We start from the raw sequence: 9,719 nt of genomic DNA on the forward strand, positions 1-9,719 counted from the left end.
CGATACGCCACACCCCTCCCAATGAACAGGACCCCCGTTTCGACCGTAGTGCTCCAACACAAGTCCGCTTCGTCTGTTTTGCGGTACGCCACACCCCTCCCGATGAACAGGGCCCCCGTTTCGACCGTAGCGCTCCAACACAAGTCTGTTTCATCTGTTTTCCGGTACGCCACACCCCTCCCGATCAACAGGACCCCCGTTTTGACCGTAGGAGGTCCGTTTCCTCCGTTTTGCGGTACGCCAGGCCCCTCCCAATCAACATGACCCCATTTCGAACGTGGCCGGTCGAACACAAGGCCATTTCCTCCGTTGTGCGGTACGCCAGGCCTTGTTTCCATCGCATGTTCCATCCAAGCCCTCCCGATGAACACGACCACGCATTCCGTTCTGACCCAGCCGGTTGGCTCCCCTTGAACACGATGACGATGCTGTTTCTCCGTTCCGACCCAGCCATGTACGTATGCGCGAGTAGGCATTCGAGACCCTGCCCGTATGTACGTACGTGGCCGTATTTTCTTTCTTGCACCCTCGCCGTTGTACGTATGTGTACATGCTACGTGCGCACCTCTACTACGACACGTGCGCGCGTCTACATCTACGACACATGCGCGCCTCTACATCAACCAGTATGTACGTACACGTTCGCGACCAGAATGAAAACGCTACGTACGCTTCAACCAGGTGGGTCCCGACTGTCAGGCACTTCCTTGCGTGCGAAGATATAGCTGGTTGGTCCCAGCAGTTAGGGGGGCGAATCGTTTTTTTTCGGACGCACTTCCTTGCGTGCGAAGATGTAGCTGGTGGGTCCCAGCAGTCAGGGGGGCGAATCTTTTTTTTTGCCTGGACGCACTTCCTTGCGTGCGAAGGTGTCCCTGGTGGGTCCCAGCGGTCAGGGGGTGAATCGTTTTGTTTTTTTTTGCCCGGACGCACTTCCTTGCGTGCGAAGATGTAGCTGGTGGGGCCCAGCAGTCAGGGGGAAATGTTTTTTTCATGAAATACAGTGGCCCGTCTGGTGGGCCCCAGCTGTCAGGTGGAGGAATCATTATTTTCCGCATAATAAGGAGGCACTTCCTTGCTGCAGCCATGGACCCAGCTGTCAGCCTCTCCACGTACAGTCCACGTCCGATGGAAGTCGTTCCTTGACCATGTTGACCACGCTGCGCCGAGAGCATTAGGGCGGTGGACGACGGCGAGGCCTAGGAAGGGGACGACGGGGAGCCGGGGAAGACGCGGTAGTGGAAGCCTGCGAGGAGAGGAGTACGAGGGTTCACTGGTTCGGCTGCGGTGTGAGGCTGCCGTCGCCGCAGGGCCTGCCCAGCGGTGGGAATAGTAGGGGGCGGTGAGGCCTCCACTGCAGCACAGCCGGCCACGAGAGGCAGGAGCATGCGGCACGACCGGCGCTGCTTTGGGCGGCTGGAGCAAGAAGACCAGAGGTTGAAGAAGCACTACGGCCGTTGGATGGACATCGTACGGTCACTAGAGCTAGAATCGTTCATATTGACTAAAGTTGACAAAGGCCCCCGTCCCAGTCAACTTAGTAGGCCCACAAGTCAGCCTCCCACCATGGTGGGTCCAGCTAGCAAGGGGAGTATTCATTTTTTTGTGCATAATAAGGAGGCACTTCCGGTGGGTCCGAGCTGACGACACGGGGAACGTTTTTTTCGCGAAATACGCTGGCCCGTCCGGTGGGTCCCAGCAGTCAGGGGGGAAACGTTTTTTCGCAAAATAAGGTGGCCCGTCCGGTGGGTCCCTGCTATCAGGTGGAGGAATAATTATTTTGCGCGTAATAAGGAGGCACTTCCTTGCGGTCACCTAGACCCAACTGTCAGCCTATCCATGTACAGTATTCTTCCGATGGAAGTCGGTCGTTGACCATGTTTACCGCACCGCGCCGAGAGTACCAGGGCGGTGGTATGGACGACGGCGAGGCCTAGGAAGGGGACGACATGGAGTCGGGGAAGACGTAGCAGTGGTAGCCCTTGCAGAGAGGAGTACGAGGGTTCACTGGTTCGGCTGCGGTGTGAGGCTGCCGTCGCCGCAGAATAACAGGGGGTGTGGGTGAGTAGAGGGATACCCTGGGCCAGCGTTGGGAGTAGTAGGGGGTGGTGAGGCCTCTGCGGCATCACAGCCGGCCACGAGAGGCATGAGCACGCGGCACGACCAGCGCTGCTTTGGGCGGCTGGAGCAAGAAGACCAGAGGTTGAAGAAGCACTATGGCCGTTGGATGGACATCGTACGGTCACTGGAGCTAGAATCATTCATATTGACTAAGTTGACAAAGCCCTCCGTCCCCGTCAACTTAGTTGGCCCACAAGTCATCCTCCCACTATGGTGGGTCCCATCTAGCAGGGTGGGTATTCATTTTTTTGTGCGTAATAAGGAGGCACTTCCTTGCGTGCGAAGATATAGCTGGTGGGTCCGACATGTCAGCGGGGGGAACATTTGTTTCACGAAATACAGAGGCCCTTCAGGTGGGTCCCAGCTGTCAGGTGGAGGAATTGTTATTTTGCGCGTACAGTCCATGGACGATGGATGTCGTTCGTTGACCATGTTGACCAGGCCGCGTCGAGAGCACCATGGCGGTGGACGATGGCGAGGCCTAGGAAGGGAACGACACGGAGCCGGGGAAGACTCGGCAATGGTTGCCCACGCGGTGGGGAGTATGAGGGTTTACTGGTCCGGCTGCCATCGCCGGAAAATAACAGGAGGTGTGGGTGAGTAGAGGAATGGCCTGGCCAGCAATGAAGTAGGGTGGGGCGGTGTGGCCTGTGCAGCAGCACAGCCGGACACGGGACGCGGGAGCAGGCAGTCCACCGGAGCTGGTTTGGGCGGCTGGAGCAAGAAGATCAGATATTGAAGAAGCAGCACGGCCGTTGGATTAACATCCAACGGTCACTGCTGCTAGAACCGTTTGTGGACTAAGTTGATAAAGCCAAAGTACATGTCAACCTAGTAGACCCATAAGTCAGCCTCCAAATCTGTCCCAAATAGCATACAGCCCGAAATTTCTAGCCGGATTCAAATTAATTTTAAATCTAAATATACCTTAATTTAAATTCAATGAAATTTTACCCGCACAAAAACAATGAAATTTAAAATATCAAAATCCGAAAGAAAACAGTATTTGGGAACTAATTGCATGTTTGTTGTATTTTTTCATTTTACAGCCCATTTATTATTACTTATATCCCATTTATTATTACTTATAGCCCATTTCTTATTACTTATAGCCCATTTTCTGGGCAAAATGCATCCCTCCTCGTCTTGAAAGATTTCCGGCCCGGCAGGGCGTAGAAAAGCAAGTAGGCCTATGTTGGTTATTCTACAAAAAACAAAATAGCTAGCTAGCCATTTTTTAGAAAGGAAAAAAACAAACTGGGCTGGTCATGTGCTAAACATATGAAATAAAAGCCTGGGCTAGACGGGCCACGGGTCCCGTACAACCCAGTTGATACCCTTCTCCATCCCAAAAAAACAAAATTACTGCGCGCGCTGCTGGGTCCCTACTGTCATCCTCACCATGTACAGTCATCTCCTTATTCCTCTCGGTTGTTGACCATGTTGACAACACCGGAGGGCGGCGCCGCGGCGAGCGCGGAGGACGATGGTGAGGACTCGGACGGGAATGAACAGGAGCCGGGGAAGATCACAGCCAGCCGTGGGAGGCGGGAGCAGGCGGTCCCGCCGGCGCTGGTTTGGCTTTGACGGCTCGAGGAAGAAGAGACTGAAGAAACGCGATAGACATTGAATGTCAATCGAACGGTCAAGGTTGGCACAATCATTTTTTGACTAAGCGGATACCAAGTAGCATATTTTTATATATAGGAAGAAAACTGCGAGGAAAATGTGTTCGTCTGCCATCCTCCTCGCAGGGAACATTCGCCACATAAGTGACTAGCACCCTTGGTTTTCAACCGAGAGGTCTTGGGTTCGAGTCCGAGGAACTCTCAATTTTATCCTCCTTCCTTCCTCGCAAAAAAAGGGAAAGAAAATCAAAGACTTGGGAAGGCGTACAGAACAAGCTAGTGTACCAGTAAAGAGACGTTGCCGACTTTTAGAAAAAAGAAAGACGTGCTCCTGTAGCTGGTTTGAATCCAAACCTAGACTATGACTATATATGGTGCTATGCTACTCTGCAAGTAACAAAACTGACATATCCAATGTTCGCTTCTCCTCTTCTCTACTTACTCTACCTAGCATTAGAAGCTCTGGCCGCAGCAACCATGTCCGCTGGCTGCTCGTCCACCTGCTCTTCAGCAGGCAACAACCAGGTATGCGCCAAGTCGCCACCCGTACCATCGCCTGTGGGTCTCATCACACCCCCGTCGGCACGCGCACCGCAGCCGATTGCTCATCGCAACCCGCTGTCGTTGGTGTGGTGCCACTGCTGCAAATCACGCAGAGTCATCCATCGCGTCTCAACCACAATCTGCAACCCTGGCCGAGTCTTCTACAAATGCCCGAATCATGGGGTAATAATATGTTTAAGTGTTGTTCTGCTGCTTTCAGTTGCTGATTTTTTAATAGTTTGGTTGATGATCTTCCAATTTGATTCATGCAGGAAAGGGAAGATTCGTGTGATTTGTATTTCTGGGAAGTTGCTGATGTGGGGGAATGCAACTACGCTGATTATTTGGTTAGCCGAGAATCCCAATACCAGCATGTTGGGGTGTTGGACAAGTAACTGAAGGAATGGCAGAAGAGGAAGATGCAGAGCAGAAGGTTAAAGACGCAGTTCCTCTGATCATGGCCAAGGAACAGCTACTGAACGGCCTTGACAGCAATGAGGAGATGAAAGAGCTTGTGAAGATAATGGGCAAAATCGATATGCTCTGTAGGATGATTGTCTCTTTATTTGCAGTGTATGTAGCACTCGTGATGTATTCAGTGGCTACGACATGAGCACTTTGCTGAAACTAGTAATGAATGAAACCTGTGTAGCAGGCTGGGTGTAGTGTTGTGAACATCTAATGATTTCTATTAACATGAATCAGGGGGTAACCCCTTTTGCTCATATAAATAAATATATAGCAGAGGCCCTGTCGGGTCAGCTTTGTTCTCATTCAAAGATGTCGAGAAAATTGTAGTCCAACAGCAAACTATGTCATCAAATTCAAGTTTCACAGCCAAATATGAGTACAACTAAACAACAATGTCATCATGTTTTAGTTGTCATACAATCACCAAAAACAAATCAGCATACCTAACAAGTGATGTTCTCATAGCAAAATACTAAATAACATGTTCATCAGGTTTCAGTTGTCATAGCAAACACAATTTCACATAGTAGATAAAAAACATCTTCTGATAGGCAAATACGACAAAAGCAATGTAATCATCATCTGCAGCAGCAGCGTCAACATCTTCACCATGTGTATCAGTCTGAATCGTAATTCCCCACGGTGTCATCTTCTTCTTCGTCCTCAACGTCCTCGAATGTTGGCTTCTTCTTGATCAACTCTTGTATGTCCACAGCACGACAGGCAATCTTTTCGCCGGCGTCATTGACGTGATGGTTCTCAAAGATATTAGGAACATCTGTGTTATCATGTACATCAGGAGCAGTGTAAGCATCATCTTGTTGTGCAACTTCATTAAACGAATTCCTCTGCTCAAACCTTTGCAATACTCTCCAGTCATCGCTACGTGCAAATGTGTCTTCCAAGAAAAATATCTGTGTTGCTTGATTTGCCAAAATAAAAGGCTCATTGGTCTGGTATGCCGCCTTGACATTGATGGATTTGAAATAATCATCAGCTCTGGGTTTTGCGATCCTGGAAAACAGGTTATACCAACGACAGCACAACAGAACCACACACCGATGATCCTCGAAACTGGAGATATACTGCAATTGAACAATGTCTGTTATGTTAGCATACATTTCATTTGTCTCTTTGTCATACGTATCCGTGCTCATGATGGCACTGTTTTGTGTCTTCCTGCCTTCGTCTCGTGCAAGGGTGTTGTAGCGCACATCTCCAACAACGCAAGATTCATAATGTCTTACCCGAGTATCAGGACCCATTGCTAGTGAGTAAAGGGCATCATCAACTGCCTACCCATCCTCCCGCATCTTCTTAACCTATGGTTAGAAAATAGACAAGCTGATCATCTTATGTACTCAATATATTAAAAAAACTGACAGTGCACTTCAAAAGCTTACATGGTTCTTGAACCATTTCGCAAATCCTGCCATAACCAGTTTGTCAATGTTTCTTGGATTTTGCGGCAGTAACTCCTCTTTGTACATGCTGCACAACATAGTGATCGCGTCAAACATCTAAATATATAAGAATGTGCTGCAAGTTTAGTAGATTACGATGTATAAGCTGCAGTACTGCACTTACTTGATATAAGGTAGTATCTCAGGACAGTTATTCAAAACATACCAAACCATTTTGTCCAAATCTTTAGGTTTGTCGTCTTGTTGACTCTTCCCTGTAACTCGAACAGAATAATTGAAAACATTGAGCCCGGGATTGTCTTCACCCACCTCTTTGCTAAGCTGATCAGCTATTTCAATGTATTTTGAGCAGAATGTCAACGCTTCTGTAGCAATGTAGGCCTCTACAATGGAACCCTCGGGTCTAGCTCTGTTCCTAACATAGCCCTTGAAAGTGCCTAGCCGCCTTTCAATAGGGTACATCCAGCCATACTGTACTCGACCTCTAAGTAGTGCCTCATCAGGTAGATGAACAGCCAAATGCACCATCACATCAAAGAAGGCTGGAGGATATATCTTCTCAAGATCGCATAGGATAGTTGATATCTTGTCTCTAAGACGCTCCAAAGCATTTATCCTGATATTTCTACTGCAGAGTTCCCTGAAGAATTGTCCCAACTCTGCAACTGCTCTGTATAAGTCAGGGCGGCCCAATCCTCTAAGGATAACAGGTAAAACCCTTTGAAGTAGGACGTGGCAGTCATGAGTTTTCAACCCTTGTACCTTGTTTCCATCTGCACTGACTCTCCTTTCAGGGTTGGAAGCAAATCAATGTGGGAATCTCACACGTGATAGGACCTCGCAGAATTCTTTTCTTTTTACCTTGTCCAAGACATACACAGCTGGTGCCATATCCCGTGGTTTACCTTCATCTTGCACCTACAAATCCTTTCTGATACCCAGATGTGTCAAATCAATCCTAGATTTTAAGGTATATTTTGTCTTGTCTTCAATATTAAGAAGTGTGCCGATAATGCTGTCACATATTTTTTTCTCGATGTGCATCACATCAAGATTATGCCGCAGATCCAAATCTTTCCAATACTCCAAGTCCCACAAAGTGGACCTGCGAGTAAACAATAATCTCTCTTCTACCGTGCCATGCTTCCTTTTCCCGCTACCATTACCAGGATGGTTTCCTGGTGTAATATGCCTGACCTTCTCTAATTCCACTTGCAACTCATCGGCGGTGAGCCTCTTTGGCGCATCACAGTTTTCATGCTTTGCATTGAACACATGTCTTCGGTATTTTCTAGGATGCGGCTTGTCCTTGGCAAGGAAATGGCGGTGTCCAATGTAACAGATCTTGCTAAGTATTGTGTATGACAGCGGATTCCTGTCACAGCGAACACATGCATTGTAACCATGTGTCGTTCGCCCTGACATAGTGCCCAAAGCTGGATAATCATGGATGCACCAAATTACAACAGCACGTAGAAAGAAATCAGCTGGTGGGCTGCTATATAGATCTCGAGTGAGAACACCCTTCCATAGCTGTTGAAGTTCCTCCACAAGAGGCTCCATGAACAAATCAAAATCCTTTCCAGGACTTTTTGGACCTGGGATGAGCAAGGCCATCATGTAGTTTGATTCTTTGGTGCAGAAATTTGGAGGCATGTTGTAAGGGATAACAAGCATTGGCCACATGCTATATGTGGCGCTCTGGTGGCCAAATGGGTTAAATACATCTAAAGCTAAGCCAAGTCTAATGTTTCTCGGGTCGGCAGCAAACTCTTTGTGTTTATCATTGAAGCTTTTCCACTCACTACCATGATATGGATGGCTCATTACATTTTGATCTCTGTACTCCTGGTTCCTAGAATGCCACAGTACACCCTCTCTTGTTTCAGCATCATGAAACAACCTCTGCAATCTTGGTGTAATTGGAAAATGTCTCAGAACATTATGAGGAACCCTCTTCACAGCATCGCCATCTTTCCATCTTGATGATTTGCATTTCGGGCATTCACTTAAGTTGGCATAATCCTTCTGGAACAGAACACAATTATTCTTACAAACATGGATCATATCATATCCAATTCCAACTACACGAAGGAAATTCTTCATTTTACTGTAGGTGTGTGGCAGCTCAGACGCATCTGGGAAAGATTTGCGGAAAGCAGCCAACAACACATCGAATGATTTGTTGGTCATCCGCTCAGATGTCTTCACCTGAAGAAAGGTGACCATAGCTGAGAATACTGATGGCTTATTTCCTGGGGTGACAGCAACGTTGCATTGCTCCAACATGTGGGCCCACCGTTTTTCTTCTGCAGGTGAAAGTTCACGGAATGCACGAGCATTTCGTAGCATTGTTTCAATGTTGGTCAAACTCACTAGCTCCGCCACCACCTCCTCCTCCTCCTCTTCCACCTGAGCATCAGGCGGATCAAGATGGTGATCTGCTGCTTCCACGTAGTCAATAACATTGATGTTCACAGCTTCACCATGATGAACCCACCTAGTATATGTGACCGACATCCCATACAAGTGTAGATGATTTTGCATAGTTGACTGGGGTCTTGTAACTGAATTCATACAACTCCTACACGGGCAGAGCACATCTGATTTTGGACCACCATACTCAGCTCTGATAAAGTTCATGAAGTTTTCAATCCCCTCGACATATGCAGCGGAGAATCTTCAAGCAGAAGTTATCCAATTCCTGTCCATCTGTTAGACATACAAATTAGTTCTTCTACTAGATATTACAGGAAAAACATATATGCTTTTTTATGAAGTCCAGAAAAAAAATACCTAGGTCGATTTCTAAAGCTATGGCAAGATATTTGGATGAGCAGATCTAAGTAACGAAATATATGTAAAGCTAATTCAGCAAACAGATTTGAGTGCTAAATTATGGCAGGCTATTTCAACAGTCAATGAGCCCGAGCACACAGCCATCGAACTATCGAAGGCCATCGCAGCAACAAAGATCGAGTATAAAATGGTGTAGAGCTATTTCACCTAACAGATTGGCTACTAGACCATGGCAATCTACGTCACAATAAATATATGGCAGGATATTTTAGCAACTAATCGGCCTTGGCATGCCATCTCAGCTAAGCAGATTGAGTGCAGAATAGGGCAAGGAAGCTTCTTAAGCAGAGCATATTGACAGTAAACTACTTCGGCAAACAGTGAGATTAACAGTGCCTATCAGCTAACATTCAGCGCTACACCGACATGAACGGGGCCTCAGTCTAGAATGTGCGTACCGTGGGAGAAGCTGACCGCCGTGCATCTCCACACGAACGTCGCCAGCGGTGGCGGCGCTGACCGTCGTGCGCCTCCACAAGAACATAGCCAGAGATGGCACCGCGGCTAGAGGACGACAGTCTACGAGAGCATACTGTGGGAGCGAGAGGATCGCCGTGCGTCCCCTCGACGAACCGCGACGCCGACGTATCGACGCGGCGGGGAGGGCGGCTTTGGCGGAGCGAATGGAGTGGAGGGGGGACGGGGGAGGGGGGTTTCGGGAATATTTGGCCGAAGG

The sequence above is a fragment of the Triticum aestivum genome, chromosome 1B (assembly GCF_018294505.1).
Source record: "Triticum aestivum cultivar Chinese Spring chromosome 1B, IWGSC CS RefSeq v2.1, whole genome shotgun sequence".
NCBI lineage: Eukaryota > Viridiplantae > Streptophyta > Magnoliopsida > Poales > Poaceae > Triticum > Triticum aestivum.